Here is a 24,358-nt window from a genome sequence, read left to right as displayed (position 1 = left end):
CCCTACTAACAACACTCTTCGACAACTTCCAAGTGTAATTATTGTTTTCTCCTACTCCCCATATCTTGAAACTTTCTTCTGTGTCAACCTTATAGAATCCCTTTAGTAACTTATAAGTATCTATCATATCCCCTGTCCACTGCCTGTCAGCTAAACTCTGCAACCCACACACCTCAATCTAACTTCATAGGGAACATTCCATAGACTTGTCACCAGCTTGGTCACCCATCTCCTGATCAAAAAATGCAGATGAACAAATTTGTGCACAGTGATCAACATGCAGCCAAATCATATAATAAAGAGGGATAATAACTTCCCTACCTTTACCTGTCAATGTGTTCAAAATCCAAGTAATGCTCCAAGCTATTTTGCCAACTGTTGCAATATGTCCTCTGAATTTCAAATCTCAATCCACAATCACTCCCAGATCCCTAACCTCATCAATTTCCAGTAAACTATTACCATCAATATGATAGAAAGTATGTAATTTTTCCATTCCATTACCGTACATTTGACAACCACTGTCCTATGTCCACACTGCCAATTTATTATAATCATCTTATAAGATATCTATATTCCCTTTATCAATTATTGATCGCCCTAGTTTTGCATCATCAGCAAACAACTGAATATCCCCCTTTCAAACCTTCTGCTATATCATTAATATACAAATTAATTAAAGTGTAGTAGAGTCCTGGGGCACTCCACTATTCACCCTCCTTTGCCTTGATTCCACTCCACCATACATCATCCTCTGATGTCTAACAGCCACCCTCTATCATGCCACCAGCCCATCCATTCCCATTTCCTCCAACTTATGTAATAGTTTTCCCATGTAGTATTCTGTCAAATGCCTTTGTACAGTCTAGCAGTATCATGGTGTAGATATTTCCTTCATTCAATAAGGCTGCTGCCTTGTAAAATGTGAATAAATTACGAGGCAGGATATATCTTTTATGAAGCAATGCTGCAACCTATGAAATGTCATATTCCTATCCACTAATTCCTGAATTACTTTTAACATACTTTTCCAATACTTTAACTACCATTCCAGAAATACTGATTGGTCTGTAATTTGTTACTTCTGTCTTTGACCAACCTTTATTTAATGGAACTATCTTACCTGATTTCCACTCCCTTGGAGCTGAGACTTAGATTAAACAACTGCATCAGAGGTAATGCCATTTCACTTCCACATTCTCGTAGCACACAAGCAGACATACTGTCCAGGCCTACTGCTGTATTCACATTCATATCTTTCAATACACTGAGCACTTCGAGTTCATCTACCACAATGTTCAGCTAACGAATGGTCCCTCTCTCACAGACATTCAGTTTCTACTTTGTGCCTCTCCTACAGATAGTGTGCACTCTCCTTCATGCAGAGTGCACAATATCTGTAGTTCAGCAGAGCACTCTCCTTCATGGAGAGTGCTCTGCTGAAATGGCCACTATTATTCCACCACTCTGCTCCAAAACGATTTAAACAAGAGCCACTGCTAACCAATATCCTTTTACAGTCCCAACTTCACTGCTTCCGTTTTCATTCTATCTACTTCTGTCCTTTGGAACAGCCTCCCACTCTACCATACTGAAAGATTACAACCCTCAGCTGTTCAAGCAAAATGAGAACAGATTCCTCCTTTCTTCTATTCCTCATGCCTGCACATAACACAAATGTGCTATAGGTCCTGTGGTCTTTCATGTCTGGATCAGATATTAAAAAAAGTCTCTGTCACCTCAGTAACTGCAAAGTCTACTCTACTTCTACTCGGTTTATTCTTGTGACCCTGGTTGTGCTCTCTGATACTGCCTTGCTCAAACAATCTTTGACCACTTCCCATGCACTAATAACATGCATTCCATGTAGTTTCTTATGACATGGATTCTCCAAGTTGCCTCCAAAATTTTTCATAATTTCCAGCTTTGTAATTCTGCATAAACCATTTCCTGACTGAAATTTTCAGATGTTGAGCAACCTCCCAGCACAAGACTACATGGTCACTTTCCTCAATCAGAGGTAGACTTGCTACTTCAGTTATAGACAGATCTTCTGATGCTATTACGAGATTCCACACTCAAACTACTCTTCCCTTTCATCATCACATGCTGTTTCAGGTAATTACCCTTTAGTAACTATATAAATTCCATTTCACCACGTGCCCTTCCCTCCATGCAACCTATATCACAATAGTTGAAGTCTTCCATGATAATTGTTCAGCCTACACTCATCATGCTAATCTGCAGATGCAAGCCATCCACATTTTCTCTGGGATCCCCCAGGTCTATATCAGCAACCAATAATATATTTTCTCCGATTAACCACTATCTCATACCAGACAGCCTTAAATGAACTATTTCCATAAGATCTACAATTTCCTTAACTTCTAGTTTTGTTAGTAAGAAATTCAGTTATTATTAATAATACTCTTCCTCCTGCCCTGTAAACACTCCAGTTGTATGGTGTAAATGGGACATTACATCAAGCAATACGGTATCTATTTCAGTTGAAAATCAGCATTTAGAATTGAAAGAGGTAGAGGAAAATGGTTTGGTGTTAAGTCAGGTGTGCAACTAGGGCAAACATTATCTCCACTGTTATTCATCATCTATGCAAATCACATTACAAAGGAAAACAGCATTATACTTGATGTGAAAATTGGAGATATCTCGGCTCCTTACTTTATGCAGATGTTCCAGGACAAGTTTGCAGGACTCCCTCACTGAATAACTGCTATGATAAATTTGATATGAAAATGAACATTAAAAAGACAAAGACAATGAAAAAAGGCAGAAGCATTGAAAATATCAACTTCATCATGAATGGAGAACCTATAGAACAAGTAAAACATTTCAACTATTTAGGCACAATTTTTTGTGAACATGGTAAATTAAAAATGGAAATAGACAACAGAATCAACAAAGTCAGACCCAGGAGAGATATCACCGAACTGAACAGAATAAGTTTATATGGAATAAGAGAAAAATTAATCAAAACACCAAATTAGCTGAATACAAAATAGTGTTCAAACCAATTTTAATTTATGGATCTGAGAGCTGAGTTAGAAATAAAACACTTATCCAAAGGCTAGAGATCACAGCTATGCGAGTCCTGAGAAAGATTAGGGGCTGAACAGATTGCATTGATGGAAGTATCATATTTAAAACAATGATATTAGGAAGGAACTTGACATTGTTAGTATCCAGGAATATGTTAGCACGGCCAATCTCAGGTGGTAAGGCCACTTACACAGAATGGGAGACAAAAGATTAGCTAAACAGGTGTTCTTTGCCAGGATGGTAGGTAAAACACCCAGAGGAAGACAAGAAGTAGGTGGATTGACACAGTAAAAAAGTGCCTTAGAAGGATTAAATCAAGAATTTCTTAGCATGTTTAATTTAGTGTAACAAAGAGAAAAAACTTCAAACATCTATCTCTAATCTACAGTATTAAGTGCAACACTTTTTGATTGCTTGTATATGGGTAATATATGACTTCTGCATTACTTCGACCTTGGTATCTCTCGTGGGTCTGGCTCCCATTGATGACATCGCCAATTTCAGCAACATTTTCTTTCCTTTGTTTTTTACTTTGATTTTATTTTACTAGTGCTAGTGATGGTTTCACCCCCACTCACACTGATTGCATTTAAGTAAATATTAAGATTGGTGTAGTGCAATTAATATCTGCATTACAAGATTACTTTTGATGGTATCACAGCCGCAATTTTATAGTGTCTCAAATATAACATTTGCTAGTGGTGTAGATATGTTTCTATATCATGTGATTAATTCTCAGTCTTATGAGCGAAAGGTTTTTACTCTTGCAATCAAACAGAAGCTTTAGTCCCACCCCCCCCTTGAGATACTGGTGCCAATCCACCAAGGATGCAAACACCACGAATTAAAATTCCAGGATGTGAAGAAGCAAGACAGGTGACTAAGGTTTTTTAAGAGCTAGTTGCTGCTAGTAAGATTTATTCTTTTACACTGTACAGCAGAGGGGAAACACTTAATTGTAGTGAAAGATGTAAAAATAAGGGATAAACTGTTACAAGCTTTTTACATTCAAAGGTAGCACAGTAATTCCTGTGATGGTGAGATGCCAGGTTAAAATAGTGAAAATCAACATTTCCAATGGAATATAAAAGAGAATAGTAATGAAATTCTTATATAGACATTTTGAAATGGGGTAAAATCAGTAACATATGAAAGAGTTTATCAAGTGAGGATCTAAACTGGTTTTCTGGTGAGGTTATCTTCACAATGGATATGAAGAGGGCAACACCAGATTTTGTAAACATTGGTACAAGCCCAGTTATGGTAAACTATTCTGGGGTGAAGAGGCAGTGCCTGCACTGTCTCAATTAGAACAGCATACATATAATTACTTGCATGACAGCTGCCCCAAATCTGAATGTTTCAACTGCATGGAGATCAGAGATATCCCTAATCAGTCTCAAACCCTGCCAGAAATGTAAAAGTTCTGAATACTGCATTAACACCTGTCCTTTTAGAACTTTTGCTGAAAGATTGGGAGCACTGGCAAAGCCAATTAGAACAGCATACATATAAGAGAGGTATAAAGAACAGTTCCTGGATATTCAAATTCAGTCTAGTAAATATCGCACTTTAAACAAACTATACTTGGAAAAATCAAATAAAATGTATGACCAAATTATCCCCAAAATTCCAGAACTGCAGGAGCCACTTTCCCAGTCAAATAAGGATGGAAAAACATCAGTTGAAATTACCAATAATGAACCTAGTATAAAAACTAAAGAGATACAAGATGAAATGCAAACACATAAAACTGTTCTACAAGGAGAAACCGGAGAAGAAATGTAAAAGCAAGTAAGACAACTGAAATAACTTAATATGCAGACAAGATCATCAAATGAAAAGCTGAATTAATAAAAAAAAATTAGGATAAACAAAAATAATTGAAAGATGTGTTAAAAAAGGAACTAAAATTCCCAGGTGCAAAAATTCAGGATATTAGCCACACCATCCAGATGCAAAAATGTACGTCAAAGAAAATGATTGTCTTGTTACACAAATGATTTCAGAGGTGAGAAGTATTCTAGGAGGGAGGATGTAAAGGGGTTGTTAGAAGAGGCAAAACTTAAGAGCAAGATAAAGATTGTAAGTCTCTTACCACGTTATGATAGAGACGAACTGAGGAGGAAGGAAATAATAGCCAATGCATCAATTGTGCAAACTGAATGATGTAGAATTTGTGGATTATGGTCTCCATTTGATGGAAAGAAGGATTTATACAATACTGATGAACTGTATCTAAATGGTTTTTGTGTTAGGTGTCTGGCAAGAGCTTTGTTTACTGAGCATGCTGAAGTACAAATTCAGGGAAACTTAAGCAATCAGGATGGAAGCAAGTGTAAAGGCACCCATGAATCGAGTGAGTAAGAATGACAAAGTGAAGAATCTAGTCTCTTAAGCGAAAATTTTGAATAGAGCACTCAATTCAGAAGGTAAAAGTGGGGGACTAAAGGCATGCTGCAGTTTATATATACTAATGCCAGAAGTATCAGAAAGAAGAGGGAAAATTTTTTGACATTGGTTAGTGCAACATTGCCAAAAGTTATAGGCATTACTGAGACTTGGCTAACAGCAGATGATGTCGTTACAGGGATTGAATGTGAGGGGTTAGTATTTTCAGATAAGACAGAGAAGATAGAATGGGGGAGCAGTACTGTTGATGATATCGGATGAATTGTAACCAAAAAGAATAGGAGACAGGTAGGACAGTGGCTGTTCATTTAAAGAAATATGGTGTGAGATAAAGGCCACTAAGAAAAAAAATATACAGTTTGTTGTTGCTATTGGCCAAGAAGTTCAACAGATGATCTGGAAGACATGTATCGCCAAATTAGTACAATGCAAAAGGTCAAGTGATTATTATGGGGGACTTGAACTATGGAGATATAGACTGCAAGGAGGGAAATAGAATTTATACACCTGCTAAGAGATAATTACTTAAAGCAACATGTGATGGACGGACTAAGGGTGGTACAATATTGGACCTGATCAGGATCAGAAGGGCTATCCATAACCAAGGTGACAGCATTACCTCCAAATGGGGAGTATCCATGCGGTCTTGACTTAGGAGATTTTAAAACATGAGGAATATTCTATCAAGGAGTAGTAGTTTGGAGGTAATGGAACTAAATTCTGATACTCAAATATATAACGCTAAACAACAAAGGGATCACGTGATATGCAGTCATGGCTCCCCCCCTTTTCTTTCTTACGTAAATTGCTTCCACCTTCACTCATACAGGTCCGAAAGTTTTATAAGTGGTAATTCAATCTCAGAGACAACAGACTCATGAACTTTGATATAAAGAAATACATTTATTATAAACACTTGCATAGATACACTTTAAGTAATAATTTCAATGCTAGAGAGTCTGAACCCCCCCCCCTTCTTTAGGTTAAGATATCCAAAATTTCAATTCTTATGTTTAAATGAAACAATCCTATATCTCTGTTATATTATTATGTTCAGACTCGATTATTCCATACAGGTTTACTCAGTGCTCATTTTCTAAGCACAATTATATACAAATTTTATACAAAGTATGTCAGAGGCATTCCGTCTTGTATTTTAACATGGAAAAATATTCTAATTCGTGCTCAAGCTCTATACCCCCACAACTTAATTAAAATTCAGGCTAATATCTAACATTATATCATATAACTTCTTCCTGACAAACAGTTCAAAGGTTAGGTTCCCTTCTCAGCACAAGCTTAGAGTGGCACCAGCTTATTTGATACTATCAGATCAGTCCAAGCAGTCTTTTCAGGACTATGGGTAAGTTAATGTGTGGAGCTCCTTAAATCCTTGGCTCCTATTCCTTTTACGATTACAATTCTATAATGAGAATGAAAAATTGTACATTACCATCTTGTTCTTTTCATGGGATTTCCGTGACTTCCCTCCACGCTTTCACTTCCGATATGCAAGACTTCCATATTTTCTCACCACGTGTTTCTATGGCATCAGTGACTTACTTCCACTATCTTCGAAGGTTGCCCTTTGCTGACTTCACGTTGGCATAGCTTACCAACGGCTCTTTACTGGAATTCTGACTTCATTCCTTTGGTGGCTTTATTCGACTCGGTACAACAGCAACTGAGAGATTGTTGCTGGGCACCGGCAACAAGCTTCCGTAGCTATCCAGGATTGGACGGGAACACAGGAACAGAAAATGAGAGAGATCGTTTGAGTCTCGAGCCGCGCCTTATATTACAAATGCGAACACCCTCTCTCGGTGACTATGTCATACTCTTAGCCACAGCCGATTGGTCACCCCAACTCTGAACTGTTTTGACATGGTTTTAATACATAGATCTCTCGCACATTTAATAATAACAATTTCGGTCCTGAGACACAATTTCCCTTTGCTTATTTACACAGACATTATTAATTCTAAATACAGATTTCCTGTTTATTTAATATTAACAATCTCAGTCGGTTTGATACACTTTTGAGTGAATATATATACAATACTCTCTCTTAGCCCTTTCTCTGGAGGCATAAGCATGTCCTTATCCTTAGGTCTAATCATCACTGCGTGTTGAGTCGGAAACAAGATGGCTTACAAATAGTGAGTCAGCTCTTTTTCCGACACAACAAGAGGAAGCAGTATTAAATTGTATATGTAGGGTAAGGAGGATTAATTGATTAGGAGTTAGATGGATGAGGAATATCATTAAGCACAAGTTGCAGAAGAAGAAAAAGCTGGGTTGGTTGGTCGAGTGGTTAGCCTATCCAGCCAAAAGGCTGTGGGAATGGATGTTTGTGATTGTCTGTGAAAGTAGATGGTGGTCAGCAGTAGATGCCATTAGTGTAAATGATGTAGTGGTGGAGACGGAGAGTTGTAGAGTAGATGCCCTTCCTCGATGAGTCTTTGGACTCCCTGGAGGTGTCACATAATAAAGATAAAGGTAACCAGCAAACTCATGAACAGTATAAGGCTCATGCAGAAAGGTGACTAGCATGGCAAGTAAGGCAAAATTAGATTATGAGAGGAATCTAGCTGAGCAGGCCAAAGGAAATACCAAAGAGTTCTTATGTTATGTGACAAACAGAAGAATGACAATGAAAGATTAACCTTAATGAGTGATGATGGTCGCAAGGAGAGAGAAGTACATAAAATTGTAGTTACTGAGTGACTGCTCTGCAAGGGTATATCATCATAGTGACGTTACTGCTTTAACCTATGTGATAGACACTAATGTGGGAACAGAGGTGGATGAATTGGAGGTTCTTAGGATATTGCAGAAACTTAATTTAAATAGCACTGTGGAATTAGATGTGATATCATCTAGGGTTTTGTGAGAATGTGCAAGGGAACTGGCAATGCCTTTAACTAGGCTCTTTAAGTGTCAGCTCTGGTAGAGTTCCAAGGAAGTGGAAAGCAGGCAAAATAATTCCTTTACATAAGGGAGGTTCTAAGACTGTAGTAGCATATTAGAGACCAATCAGTATCTCAGGTATGGTGGTAAAAGTACTAGAAAAATTGGTTAAAAACAGAATTCAAGAATGGGTAGATAAAAATATGATACTGTATGAGGATCAACATGGCTTTGTGAAGGGTTGGTCATGCGTTAGTAATTTACTACTTTTTATAACAGAGTAACAGCCGAGTAGGATAAAGGAAATGGCTACGTTATGATTTTGCAGGGCTTTGCAAAAGTATTTGACAGAATACCACATGGAACTCTGTTATTCAAATTAGAACAAATGGGGATGATATGACACTGGTTAAGTGGATAAGAGGGAGGCTGCTGGACAGATAACAAAAAGTGGTATATGGAGGAGTAGAATCGAGGCAAAAACAGAGGCTAGTGGTGTGCCACAAGGTTTAGCGCTGGGACCATTGCTGTTTAATTTGTACATAAATGATATAGGAAATAACTCTGAAAGAAAATCTTCAGTTGTTTGCTGGTGATGTGAAATTAGGTAGTGTAATTGTTAATCAAGACGATGTGGAGTGCTTGCAGGATGATTTAAATAGGCTGTCAGTATGGGCAAAAATTAATGCGTGCAAGTTTAATGTCAAGAAATGTAATGTTATGCATTTCGGGATAAATAGATTACAAGTCATGTATCACATTGCTGGCACTGTACTCCATGAAACAGATGAAGCTAGAGATTTAAGGGTGGTGGTGGTGGTGGTAGACAGAGAGTTAAAGTGCAGAAGACATATTGCTAAGGTAACCCATAAGATTACTTGGCTACTGAAGAACACATTAACAAGTAGGGATAAGTAAGTTGTTATTCCTCTTTGTAAGGCCTTGATATGCCCACATCTGGACTACTGTGCTCAAGTATGTTTCACTGGGTTTCTTGGGGATAAGGAAGCGGTGAAGAGGATTTAGAGGTGAGTGACCAAGATGGTGAGTGGCTTGTGAATATTCCATATGAGGATAAACTGAGGAGTGTGGATTGCAGAAGTTGGTTGATAGAAGAAAATGAGGGGGATATGATAGAAACATTTAAGTTGCTTAATGGATTTTATAGGACAGATGCAGGGGAGTGGTGGGAGTGTTAGGACCAGATTTGTTGCTTGGAGAGTTGTGAATGAGTGGAATGGGTTCCAAGAGAGGTATGATAGATTGAGTAGATAGATTGTCTCTCTCACAATGACTCACTCCATGGAGAAACCCTATAATAATAATATTTACATGGAATAAAAGATAAATCACACAACACACAATAACTAGCAGTATACATGACTAAGCTAATTTTAACTTACAGATTTAAGTGTGGTGTGGTTACAAATAAAACAACTGAAAGGGCAATAGACATGAGAATACTTACAAGAGTGAACACATAGCTCTAATGACAGAATCATTTAAAAAAAAACTTCAACGAAATCAACACTATTGTATTAAAATGTAAAGTTATATCAAAATTTATTTTGAATTAAAGTGGTGCTTACCTTTACATGTCCTATTCATATGTGATCAAACATATTAATGGAAGCACAAGATATATTAGCATGGAAAAGAGATGATGCCTGGTCTACAGATTTAACTTCATTAATATTGAAAGTACTAATGAATTTTTCCAAAAGCACACTGCCACAACGTGGATCCAGTGGACACTGAAGAGGCTCCAAACTCTGAAGAACAGATGAAGACTTCATTTAAGAACTTGAGGTCAGTGGGCAGGATTCTAAAAGATTTATAAAAGTTGAATTTAACTTTCATTGCCTAGTAATTAAAAGCCAAGAATTTTTGAAACAATTACTTAAAAGAAGTAATGCATAAAAGTTACAATTTTGTTCATCAAGTTATTTGTCTGGGCATCATGTCTGCACAAAACTTTTAATTCAGTGAGTGTTTCAAGTAAAATAGTATGAAACAAAAATCAAATAGAACAAAAGGTGATTTAAAGCAGCATTTTAACAAACACCCGAAAGAAACATTCAGTAGAAAAAATAATTGTTATATGACACTCCAATTTTTTCATTCCTTTCTCTGTTGATTCCTCCGTAATCTTTTTCGGTGACAGATTAGAAAATAATCATGTTCATTCACTTTTCTCCTTTTCTAAAAGGAAAAAACTTAAGTCTTAAGAGGGAACTGTTTTCCAGCAAGAGAGAGAGAGAAAGAGTTGTAATACAGATTTTTTTATTTTTAATGTTTACATTTTACTTGGTAAAGGAAACAGGAACTGAAGGAAGTTATTATTATTAACCAGACCTCCATGGAGTCAAAAGACTCATCGTGGGAGGTCGTTTTTAGGAAAACGAAAGTCTATCATACCACTTCTTGAACCCACTAACCGTTCCCACTCCAATCACTCTCTCAGGCAATGCATTCCAAGGTTCAACCACCCTCCATGCAAAGAAACCACTCCTCACCCTCTTGAGCACTGCCTCCTTTCATAACTTCCAGGGATAGCCCCTTGTCATCGCTCCTTCCTGCCGTTCCACCAAGTGAAAGAACTCTCCAATGTCTACCCTGTAATTGTCTCTCAACAGTTTAAAAGTCTCGATCATATCACCTCTCCTTCTTCTATCCACCAAACTCTGCAGTCCACATTCCCTCAGTCGATCCTCATAACTCATATTGTACAGTCCTGAAAACCATCTTTGTTATCTGCCTCTGTACACTTTCCACGGTTAATTTATCCCCTTCAAATCCTGGTGACCAAATCTGAGAACAATAGTCTAAGTGTGGTCTGATCAGGGTCTTATACAATGGAATGATCACTCTTTTATCTCTGCAGGTCAGCGTCCTTCTCAGTATTGCAGCAATCCTCTGAGTTACCTTCACCACCTTTGCAATATGCTCCCTGAATTTCAGTTTTCTTTCAATCATCACCCCCAGATCTCTTGTCTCCCCTACCTCCTCCAGTACAGCTCCTCCAATTGAGTATGCATCCTCCCATATAACCTCAAGACTTTACATTTTGCTGCATTGAACCGACACCCCCATTTATTTGCCCATCTGTCTAGTTTATTCAAATCCTCTTGCAGGGCTGCCACATCTGAACTATTACTGATAACCCTTCCCAACTTCACATCATCCGCAAACAACTGAACGTCCCCTTGCAATCCACTGACACATACATACATACATAGCTCATGGCAAAAACATGATGTTAAAAAAGAGAATCATGATGTCATTATATATTAACAAAATTGAAGAATTTAAAATATTTTAAGTTAAAACTTTGAAGAAAACACAGATCTAATCTAAGAAGTTGGAAAATTAAAATAAGAGTTAAAAGTAAAAGTCTTAATATGTTATAATAAGGAAAATAAACATGTATATCATTATAAATTCAGATCTAAGTTCGTAATCCAGGTCACAGCTTCAGGAGGCGCTTGTAAAAAGTCATTCCAGTCATTCTGATAAGCACGGAAGATGCATTCTGTTACAATATGTTGCATAGTCTGTCGTGGAGCACCACAGTCACATTCTGGAGATGTTTGTCTGTTCCATTTATAGAGAGTATCTCCACATAGGCCATGATTTGTCCGAATTCTATTTAGTACCGTCCATGTTTTGCAAGGTAGATCTGATCCTGTGTTGATTTGATCACCTTTAAAGATGTTATGCAAATGTTCTTTCGTATTTTCCTTCCATGTTTCTTCCCACTTTGATAAAGGATTAAAATTATTTAGCACTAGTTCTGCTGCTGCTTGTAGTGATGGATGGCGAGATTTCAATCTATTGACATTAAGAGTTGGGAGATCCTGATGAATAGGTAGGTTCGGATTACCAGCAATTTTTTGGAATTCACGGACTAAAGAATTCAATCTACGTAGTTCTGTAGGAATAATGCCTGCTAAAAGAGGTAACCAATATGTTGGGGTCGATCTAATAGAGCCTGTAATTAATCTTAAAGTATTGTTCAATTGAGAATTGATAATCCTTGTGAGGGCTATTTAGCCACACAGGAGCACAATATTCAGCACTTGAGAATACCAAAGCAAGGGCTGTTGTCCGAAGAGTAGAGGCTCTAGAACCCCAGGTAGTGCCACAGAGTCTCTGTAGGATATTATTATGTGTCCTTAGTTTATATGCCAAGTTTGAAAGATGATGTCGGAAAGTGAGAAAACAGTCAAGTGTGACTCCCAAGTACTTAGGGAATGTATTATATGGAAATATAGTGTTGTTCAATTCAATTTTTAGTTTCACATTTGCCAAGTTATTATTTAGATGAAAACAAGATTGACAATATCATTGATATAAAGATTGAACAATACAGTTCCCAGTACCGAGCCCTGTGGAACCCCACTTGTGACCTTCTGCTTCCTTGATGTTGCCCCATCATACACAACTCTCTGATACCTGTCAGTCAGCACTGACTTTAACATCGAAAGATAAAATCGGTTACTTCAAAATTACAACTTCAACTCTATTGAAATTTAAACTGTATATGCATAAAGAAAGTTATTGGATGGGAAAAAAAGAGATCTGCTTGGTTTTAGAGAATGCAGAAATTGTTCATAATATTTACATTTTTTAATGTATATGTCTATTTTAATCAATACCAAAAACAATAGAGCATGATTACTGGCTTATGGTGGATCATCTGTTTTATTTCTGACTCAGTATCAGCTCTAGTGGGTTGAACAGTATTTTATAGAGCAATTTTATTTTGACTAATTTATCACTTGTTCTACAAATATTTATTCAGTTGACTTTATAGAAATGTCCCTTATGGCACAATTATATAAACAGAGCTGCGAGACCTTTCTACATCACACAAATTTATACTGAACATCAACAATCTATGGGAAACATTATTGTATCAATCTATTAATTCCTAATTTATTATTTTATTTTTATTATCTTCCTGACCTCCATGATGACACAAGACTCACTGTGGGAGGTCAACACAAAATTTATAATATCACTCCTTAAATTCATCCACACTGTGCACGTTCACCACCCTTTCAGGTAAAGCATTTCATGCTGCTACCAATTTCCATTCAAACTTATTTCTTACCCTTTTACTCACCACCTTTTACAATTTCCAGGAATGGCCATTGTCCTTGCTCCTTTTTCTTCATTCTACCATATGAAAAAAGTTCTCCATGTTAATAGGATAATCGTTCAACAGCGTACATGTCTCTATCATATTCCTCTTCGCCTTCTACCCACCAAACTCTGCAGTCTGCGTTCCCTCAGTCTATTCTCCTAATAAACATGATACAGTCCTGATATTTTATTATTCATCTCTACACCTTCTGCAAGGTTACCTTCCCGTTTCTTCTTCTTCTTCTGCTCATGGTGGGTTGAGTTCCTCAAAGACAAATTTTTGCTATTTCTTTCTGTCTGCTGTCTTTTTATGAAGTTCTATTATAGAGTTTAAGTTGGTGCTTTCAAATGTTGTCAATCCATTTCTTTCTTTGTCTTCCTCTGCTGGGCTGTCCTTCAATTTTACCATTTAATAATATGTTTGGTAGTTATTCAAATTAAGTGGATATTGAATCCAACATTATTTCTTAGCCGAATAGAGAAACTAAAAGAGTTTCATGCCGAATATATAGAGACTATAAAAGTTTCAGCAGATATAAGCATAAGCTGACCTTACATGACAGGGAAACTTGTAGTAAAGGTGGATTAAGCTCCGATCATTGTCCTTAGTATTTTCCCATAATGTAAAACACATCTCCTAGGAGATGTATGATGTCATACATTATGGTGGGAAAATCACCACCCAGATCGGTTTCGACTTTTTTGAGGTCTCATCAGTGGGAGCCAGACCAAGAATACTCAGGAAGAAGTGATGTGGAACTTATACTTTACTATGCGAGTTGCTAAACAAGGTGTCATATTACAAAAGGCACTAAAAATTACTGAAAAATAGAGCCAAAAGGCTTCTTCACTTCGGTGATGCAAAATCTTGGCATGAAACTCTTGTAGTTTCTCTATTCGACTAAGAAATAATGTTGGATTCAATATCCACTTAATTTGAATAATTCTGCATCGCCGAAGAGAAGCCTTTTGGCTCTATTTTTCAGTAATATTTGGTAGTCTTAATGGGTTCATTCTTGAAACATGTCCAAACCAGCTTAGTTGGCTCTCTTTTTTAGTGCTGTAATTATTGTTTCTTTAAAGTTAAGTTCTTCTGTGACTTTTTCATTTGTTTTTCTTTCTGTCCAGTTTGTTCGATTGATTTTTCTTAGGCTTTTCGTTTCAAAAGCATTGGGTTTATTCATTTCGTTTTTCCTTAAGATCCAGCATTCTGAGCCATAGAGTACTGTGGGAATTATCATTGTTTTATAAATCTTTAATTTGGGTTCTTTGCTTAATCTTTTATTGTTCCATATTTTTTTGTAGTCTGTCCATTGTTATTCACCCATTGTTGATTCTGTTTGATGGTTTCAAAATAGCCTAGATCTTCAGTGATAATTGAACTGCTTTACTTGTTCTATATTATTGTTTTCTATTTTCATTTGGATTGATTCCATTTTTCTTCCTATTAGCATTAGTTTTGTTTTACTAAAATTGATTTTCATATCATATTTGTTACTTGTTTGATGGAGCTTGGTCAGGATATTTTCTAATTTTTCTTGGCTGTCTATAGTATTATCTATGTCATCAGCATACTTGAAATGTGCTATATTTCTTCCATTTACAGTTATGCCTTGACACACATGTAGTCCTTTGTCTATTACTTCTTTAGGTACAGGTTGAATAAATATGGTGACAATGGACAGCCTTGCCTAACTCTTTTCTTAATAATTATTTATCTGTTTCTATGTTTTTGTAATTCACAACTGTTTGTGTTTCTGAATAGCAATTCTTGATACAATTTAATAGGTATTTGTCAAACCCTTTGTTTTCAGGTTCATGTTTTCTAGAATTTCAATGAGTTTGCTTCTGTTTACTGAGTCAAAAGCTTGTTTGTTGTCAATAAAACATTAGTAGAGTTTTTTTTATTTTTGTCTCTCATAAGATCTGCTAATCTGTTTAATGTGAAAATTGCATCTATTGTACTTCTGCTATTTCTAAATCCCAAATGCTCTTCTTCCATCGATTCTTCATAGAAATGTTTAAGTCTGTTTTGAAGAATCCTGATGAGTATTTTATAGCAGTGGCTTAGAGTGGTAGGTCTACAGTTAGTGCAGGATCTGACATCTCCTTTTTTGTGGATGGGTATGATCTGGCCTGTTCTCCATTCTGTTGGTAAATATCCTTTCTTTAGTATTTTGTTGAACAGTTTACTTAGGTAATTTATTATGCTTTCTCCCCTTTTTCTAGAAGTTATTTTTGAATGTTGTCTATGCCTGGTGCTTTATTATTTTTCATTTGTTTGATTGCTTTATGTATTTCTTAATTTAGGATTTCTTAATTCCTTTTATGTCAGAAGTTTCTTCTGGGTTATTATTATTACGGGTGACTCCAGGGAGTCCTTAGACTCATCGAGAGAGACCCTAAACATCATGTCCACACAACTATACGACATTCTCACAGTATCTATCATACCTTGCCTTGAACTCGCTCACCGTCATAGCACCCACAACAGACTCTGGCAGCTTATTCCACTCATTTACCAATCTAAAAGTAAAGAACCCAGCTCTAACACCCCTGCTAACCACACTCTTGCCCAGCTTCCATAGGTGTCCCACCACCAGTCCTGATCTCAAAAATATCCTCTGAATTAATCTTATAGAAACCCTTTAGCAATCTGAATGTCTCAATCATATCTCCCCTTTTCCGCCTATCAACTAGTTTCTGCAACCCACAAATCTTCAACCTGTTCTCATATGGTTCATTCCATAGACCTGCTATCACCTTAATCATTCGCCTCTGGATCCTCTCCACCTCCTCCCCATCAAGAAGGAACCGAGGTGTCCAAATCTGGGCAGTAGTCGAGATGAGGTCATATCAAGGCTCAATACAGAGGTACAATAACTTGCTTGTCTCTGCTCGTCAAGGTATTTTTCAACAACCAAGTGAGTTGATGAGCTGATTTAGCTACTTTTGCAATGTGCCCCCTAAACATCCTCTCCCTATCCACCAACACTCCCAAGTCCCTGGTCTCATCAATCTCCTGGGTACAGTTCCACCAATGTGGTATACGGCTGTTAATCTTTTCACCCAAAAATGCATAACCTTACATTTTGTCACATTAAATTGACATCCATTCTCCTTAGCCCAGAACTCCAATCTATCCAAGTCATTGTGCAAGATTTTGACATCTTCTGCATTCACTATCACCCTACCCAACTTTGCATCATCAGCGAACAAATGAACTGTTCCTTTTAGATCCTTCCCTATATCATTAATGAACAGATTAAACAGCAGTGGTCCAAGAATAGAACCCTGCGACACACGACTAGTCACAGGCCATCTTTTGGACTCTACTCCTGAATAAACTACTCTTTGATATTTCTCCATCAACCACCCACCTATCCATCTCACCAATCCTATATCCATTCCCATATGTTGTAATTTACGGATTAGAATTCCATGTACAATCATGCCAAACGCCTTTGCCAGGTCCAGCAGTATCACTGTAAACCCATTACCTTTATCCAGTTCAGCTGTCACCTTGTTATAAAACTTGAGCAAATTACTGAGGCATGATCTACCCTTCACAAAGCCATGCTGTCCCCTGTACAGTATCTCATTTTCATCAATCCATTCCTGTATTTTTACCTTTGGGTTGAAGGCGTCTTGATCTATGTTTTTTCAGCTACAAATATTTCTTTAAAATGATTAGTCCATATTGTTTCATGGCTACTTGTTGAGGTTCCATTTTTTTGCAATATTGAAACTGGGTTCGGTGAGTATGTCGTAGTTCTCTTTAACTATTTCATAAATGGTCTTGGTTCATGTTTTTGTATGCTTCTTCACATATTCCTGCTTTTTCTTCTAAATATGTGATTTTTGCTAATCTGCATTTTTTGTCTATTTCTTTTTTCAAATTTTTGTGTAATATTCTATTTTCTTCATTATCTTATTTTGAGATTAGTTTTGGATATTCTTTTTTTCTCCCATAACTCCAAAATCTCAGGTGTAAGCCAATCTTTATTTATTCTTGTCTGGTAGCCCAGGTGTTTCATTGCTGTTCCTTTAATAATTTCTTTACCTTTCTTCCAAGACTGCGAGACTGGATCTAAAGCAAGATTATTTAATTTTTCTTTTAATGCTCTCTGATAATTAGATCTTATCAAGCTATCATTGAGTTTCGAGATGTCTATCTTCTTTTGTTTTGGGTGGTTTATTCTCTTTCTTTTGAAATTGAATTCTAGTGTGGCTGATAGTAGCTCATGGCCTGTATCCATGTCAATCTTTCTTAATGTTTTGACATTTTGGAAGGAAGGTTTCCATTTCTTATTAACTATTATATAGTCTATTATAACTATTATATAACGATTATATAATATAGTCTATAAGTTTTTGATTTCATTGTTTGGTGATATCCAGATGTATTTGTGTTGTGGCCTGTGGTAGAATGAGGTATTTGTGATTGATAGTTGATTTATTTTGCAAAAATTAATCAAGTCCTCTCCTCTCTCATTCATCTCTCCATGATCAAATTTTCTCATTACTTCTGCTTTATCTTCAAATCGATCTTTGCATCAAAATCTCCCATAATAATCAGGATATCTCTTATATTCTTGTACTTGACACCAGGATTTGCAAGGGATAAATGTTACTTCATTATGATGAGTTGAGTTGAGACAGCGAGCAGAATAATGAATTGTGTGATAGCAGAGCTGTGTGATAAGAAGGAAGTACAATTTTTATGTATAGCATGTATTAGAGAGAAGAATGGAATTATACAGATGTAATGGATTTATTTGAATGGCTTTGGAGTAAGAGCACTGGAGAAACTGTTGCTAGATGGAAGTGCAGTGTGTTGTGTAAGCAAGAGATCAGGAGTAAGAGATGAAGTGAAAGATCAAGAGAGTGGTACTGAAGAGATAGAAGTGCTTGGAAATGGAAACAGTAATACTGCAAACAGGGCTGGGGCTAGGCTGGATGTCGCCTACCTGCAAAGCTGAAATGGGCGCCCCCAAAGAAATGGTAATTTATTTATTAATTTATTTTTATTTTTTCATAATCATGTGGAAAGAATTTACAAGAATTTTTTGTAAATTTGCAACTATAACTTTTTGTAACTGTAAATTTGCAGCAATTATATTGACTTACCTAATTATTATTACTTAATTCGTTTACAAAAATTTAAAGAAAGAATGAAACGTCATATTAACATGATGAAAGTTTATTTTTCACTTGGTTAGAGTATAATAAATTTAGTTTAATCCTTTATCCGAGTGTGAGCAAACAAAGTTTGCGCCTGAAAGTATCTTCAGGACTGGGGTAAGGTGGTACAACAACAGGGCACTCCTTGAAAAGGTGGAGCAAGCTACCAACACTCCTATCTCAGTATCTCCCATAATGCAAAACATCTCCTTGCGGATATGTCTAATGTTATGCATTAAGGGAAGGGCCACAACCCAGACTAGTTTCGACCTTTATTGAAGTCTCTTCAGTGGGAGCCAGGCCCAAGTGGAGATACCAGGCAGAAGCATTAGCAGGTCATCTCTACCTATAGGAGCTGCCAAATGGTGTGCCACCCTTTTTTAATAAATTACTCTGGATTTAGAGAAAGATGTTGAAAGTTTATTTTTCACTTGGTTAGAGTATAATAAATTTAGTTTAATCCTTTATCCAAGTGTGAGCAAACAAAGTTTGCACCTGAAAGTATCTTCAGGACTGGGGTAAGGTGGTACAACACCACTGAAGAGACCTCAATAAAGGTCGAAACTAGTCTGGGTTTTGGCCCTTCCCTTAATGCATAACATTAGACATATCCGCAAGGAGATGTGTTTTGCATTATGGAAGATACTAAGATAGGAGTGTTGGTAGCTTGCTCCACCTTTGCAAGGAGTGCCCTGGTGTTGTACCACCTTACCCCAGTCCTGAAGATACTTTCAGGCACAAACTTTGTTTGCTCACACTTGGATAAAGGATTAAACTAAATTTATTATACAAGTGAAAAATAAACTTTCAACATCTTTCTCTAAATCCAGAGTAATTTATTAAAAAAGGGTGGCACACCATTTGGCAGCTCCTATAGGTAGAGATGACCTGCTAATGCTTCTGCCTGGTATCTCCACTTGGGCCTGGCTCCCACTGAGGAGACTTCAATAAAGATCGAAACTAGTCTGGGTTGTGGCCCTTCCCTTTAATGCATAACATTAGACTTATCCGCAAGGAGATGTGTTTTGCATTATGGGAGATACTGAGATACACTTGGATAAAGGATTAAACTAAATTTATTTTAGTCATATTAACACTTCGAAACAGCACCCACCTTGTAGTGGCGCCCACCTGCAATGCAGGCCCTTAAGGCCCGCTTCCACTGGCCCTGACTGCAAGAGATGAAGAGAGAGAATGGAATGCAAGAGGAAGAGAAAAATGGGAGGAGCAATGGACAAAGAAACATGGCATAGGGAGAGCAGATGTTGGATGTAGTAATAAATGTATATATGGTGATAATCAGCATAGAAAGGGAATAGATCAGGTGTGAGTGAGGAAGTTGAGACTGAGTGGATATATGCAATAAAGAGCGATTAAGGTGATTGGGCAGGGGTAGGTGTGGTCGGGAAATCACAACAAACAAGTGGCTTGGATAAGACTAGTTATAGACCTAAAAGTGAACTGCTATTTATTTACCAATGCCAGAAGTATCTGCAAGAAGCGAAATGAAATGGTTTTACTGATTGAGTTTATATGCCCCAAAATCATTGGAATAAGTGAAATGTGGTTTAATGAAGATGATATTCTAACAGCAGTAGAAATGGAAGGATAGTTATCACAAGGATAGGAAAGACAAGAAGGGGGAAAGGGAGTGCTCCCGATGACAGCAGAGGAATTATGTCCACATAAGGTAGACATGAAAGAGGGGAAATAGCACCAATGGTTATGAGGTGGTGTGATATGAGGTGGAGGTTGAGAAGACATTTAGTTGCATGTTGCTACAGGCCAGGGAATCTACAAACATTACTTCATCACCCAACTAGTGATGAAGTAATGTATAAACAACTTCAGTTAGTGAACAAAGGAAGTGTAATTATTATGGATGATTTTAATTATGGAAGTATACTTGGCAATATTTCTTGAGCACTCTCCCATGACATTTACCTCTGCAATCTCGCCAAAATATGCTATACTATATGCTATAATTACTGAGATTTCTTTGAACTTCAGCCATTTGTCATTGACCAGTTTCTCCTCAACAAGAGAGACATTTTCCTCAGCCATCTCTTTCACAGGCTGAACATCACGAGGATCATCTTTGATGCTCTCTCTCTCTCTCTTCCTAGGCAAAACTGTTTAGCCCATTCCTTTATGGTGGAATATGAAGGAGAAGCTTCCCCATAAACACTAACCAATCGCTGTCTGATAGCACTTGGAGAAAGCCCTTCTTTGGTGAAAAGCACGGTATTCAATTTTTAACATTACAGCCACTTAGCATGCAACGTGTTAGTCAAACAAGTGTCTCCAACTGAATGACAGAAGTCAGTCAGTTGAAACTGATACACTAAGCTCCCTCATAGATGGTGCTGTCACGCACAGCTTTTAAACTTGGCACAAATTTTGTATGTCAGGACAAAAACATTTTGAACCTACCTCATACTTTCGATACTAAAGCAAAAATCTTGCATCATTAAAATAGTTTTCGTGTAAGTTCCCCTTGCCACACACACACACATCTCCAATCTCAAACTTTAAAATGACACCTTACATACCTCTTCTTAAGGAAATACTAATGTCTACCTATTATAACAATGACAAAACTTACAAATTACCCATACTTTATGTTTAAACCAGTACATTTCTTGCATTCAGGGATGGGTTGATAGGAATTTTTAATGAATGTACTATGCCATTCCTTTGCTCCAATCCCCCCCCCCCGCCTCCCACAAGCGGGTGAAAATATTTGTATTTTCAGAAATGTCTGTAGAAATTTATGCAGTCACTGGGATAGCTAAATTGCTTACAAGATGGAAAAAACCATGAGAAGAGAAACAACTCTGACCCCTCTGCATGAGGCTCTCAAGTCATTTTTGGTTAAAAATCAACTGGCAAGCCTGGTCTTTCCAAACAAAGGGCAATGCTGTAATCAACTGCTCTACCAGTACTTTAATTACTACAACCAAATATTTGCAATGAATTCATGATTCTAATGACAAAACAGTAATTTCTCCACAGCCAAAGTATAAGTCTGAATAAATCAGTGCTTCAAGAAGAATGATATTAACCATATATCACTACCCCACTGGCATCTGTCCTACAACATAGAAGCAAGTCCACACCCAGAACAACTCAAAGAAAGGTGATAAAAGTCAGCCAATGAACTTCCATCCAATTGCTTTCACTTCTGCACTCTAAAGTTATGGAGAAGGTCATCAACAACCAACTCTTGAACTACCTAGAGTCATACCAACTCAGCAGTGACCAGCCATATAGATTCAGCCACTTATGATCTACAACTGATCTTGCTTTCACCACCCACCTCTGGATTAAAGCCATGGAGAAACTCACATGATTGCCCTCAACACCTCAAAGGTATCTGGTTGGGTTTGGCACATTTCACTGTAGGAATACCTACAGTGAAATGGCTGAAAAGGAAAATCAGATCAGATCACAGACTACCAATCCTATCCATAGCTTTGCCAATGACAACACACTCCATTCCTCCTTTTCATTTTACAAACCTTGTAAGTGCTCAAGTATTAGAATCCTCAACAACTGCCATGACCAGTGACCTGAACTCAGATCTAATTATATCCCAGTGGTGCAAGAAAAACCTTTGAAACTTCAATGCTACCAAAAAACTCAGTCATGTCTGATCTCTCTCTCTCTCGCAAGAAAGAGTTCACATCTCTTCACCTTATCTTCACTAATACTGAGATATCCAAACACAATCAAATTTCTCTACTCAGATTGACCTGCACATCCAGTCTTTCCTGGCACATCATTTCAACTAAAGCTTCTGCAGCAGCCCAAAAAACTTGTACTTTTTTGTACAAAGCCCTACTTTATACCTTCACAGCTGCTAACTCTACACAAAGCCAAAATCTACCCAGACATGGAATATTGCTACCAAACTTCTCTGTAGGACTGCTCATTTCTATCCAGAAGAGGATAATCCAGCCAGTTAATCATCCCTCACTCTCACATACCCATTTCGATCCATCTCTCACAGATTTTCAGTTTCTGCCTTGTGCTTTTCTACAGATACTTTCGTGGACAGTGTTCTGCTGAAATGACCACTATAATTCCTTCACTATCTTCCAAAATCATTAAAACAAGAGCCACTACTAACCACTGCAATTTTACAGTCCATCTTGAAACTCTTTGAATCAGCTTCACTACCTCCTCTTTCATTCCATCTACTTCTGTCCTTTGAAACAGTTGTCCCGCTCCACTGTGCCTTCTCCAAATGTGACAAACCTCAGCTGTTGAAGCAAAATGTGAACAGATTCCTCCTTTCTTCTATTCCTCTTGCCCACACACACAGCATTAATGTGCTACAGATCTGTGGTACAGATTTTTATTAAGGAAACACCGTTTTCCTTAATAAAAATCTAGTCTTCACACCCTTGTTAACCACTTTCTCTTACTTAATTTCCAGGGATAACCTCTTGTTCTTCCACCACTAGCCTGCTGCTGAAATATTTCCTTTCAATCCTATAAAACCCTGTCAATAACTCGCACAAGTTATTATGTAGAATTTGTTGATCTATGGTCTACATTTGATGGAAAAAAGGATTTGTACAATGCTGATGAACTGCATCTACATGGTTCTGCTGTTAGGTGTCTGGAGAGAGCTTTTTGTTTACCATCTTGTTGAAGAGCAAATTTGGGAAAACTTAAGCAATTAGGGTGGATGCAAGTGAGTTTATCTAAAGGCACCAATGAGACGAATGAGTGTGAGAATGATCAAGTGTGAAATCTAGTCTCTCAAGCAAAAATATTAAAAAGGGTAGTCAATTCAGGAAGTAAAGGTGGGTGGGAGACTACAGGGATGTTGCAGTTTATAGACAGAAATCAAAATCATATTATGAGAGAAATCTAGCCAAGCAGGTCAAAGATAATCCAAAAGAGTTCTTTTGTTATGTGGCAAGTAAGAGGAAGAATGACTATGGAAGATTAACCTTAATGAGTGATGATGGTCAGGAGGAGACAGAAGCGGATAAAAAGTTGAGTTACTGAGTAACACTTTGCAAGGGTATATCATCCTAGTGAGGTTACTGCTATAACTGACAGACACTAATGTGGGAACAGACGTGGATGAACTGGAGGTTCTCGTGATATTGAAGAATCTCAATGTAAATACACCTGTGGGGTTTATTATTATTATTATTGTTCCGGGAAACTCCAAGGAGTCGACAGACTCATCGAGGGAGGCCCTAACATCATGTCAAGAACAACTATTCAACATTCACACAGTATCTATCATACCTTGCCTTGAACTCATTCACGGTCGTAGCACCCACAACAGACTATGGAAGCTTATTCCACTCAAAACTTATTCCACTAGTCTCCTTAATATGTCTCAGCTATGGTCGTGTTCCATCAGAGTGGAAAGAGGGCAAAATAATTCCTTACATAAAGAAGGTTCTAAGGTGGCAATAGCAAATTATACACCAATCAGTATCTCAGGCATGGCAGTAAAAGTACTAGAAAAATTGGTATTAAAAGAATTCAAGAATTGGGTAGATAAGAATATGATATTGTACGAGAATCAACATGGCTTTGGCTACATGATGATGATTTTGCAAAAGGCATTTGGCAGAACACTACATGGAACTTTATAATGCAAATTAAAACAAAT

At 37.3% G+C, this 24,358-nt stretch overlaps 1 protein-coding gene across 3 annotated transcripts in view; it reads right to left on the bottom strand.

Moving 5' to 3' along the window:
- Window positions 1-24,358, bottom strand: part of LOC150106175 (uncharacterized) — a 255,223-nt gene that overhangs the window by 93,777 nt on the left and 137,088 nt on the right. For all 3 annotated transcript variants that reach the window (XM_090394522.1, XM_090394523.1, XM_090394524.1), the window contains one exon: window positions 9,972-10,207. The gene's annotated coding sequence lies outside the window, so the exon portion shown is untranslated. The remainder of the gene's footprint in view (window positions 1-9,971; window positions 10,208-24,358) is intronic.

The sequence above is a fragment of the Typopeltis vanoorti genome, chromosome 6 (assembly GCF_054136105.1).
Source record: "Typopeltis vanoorti isolate ZY-2024b chromosome 6, IOZ_Tvanoo_1.0, whole genome shotgun sequence".
Classification (NCBI taxonomy): domain Eukaryota; kingdom Metazoa; phylum Arthropoda; class Arachnida; order Uropygi; family Thelyphonidae; genus Typopeltis; species Typopeltis vanoorti.
Note: the sequence above shows the minus strand (reverse complement) of the source record. Positions and strands in the feature narration are given on the sequence as shown.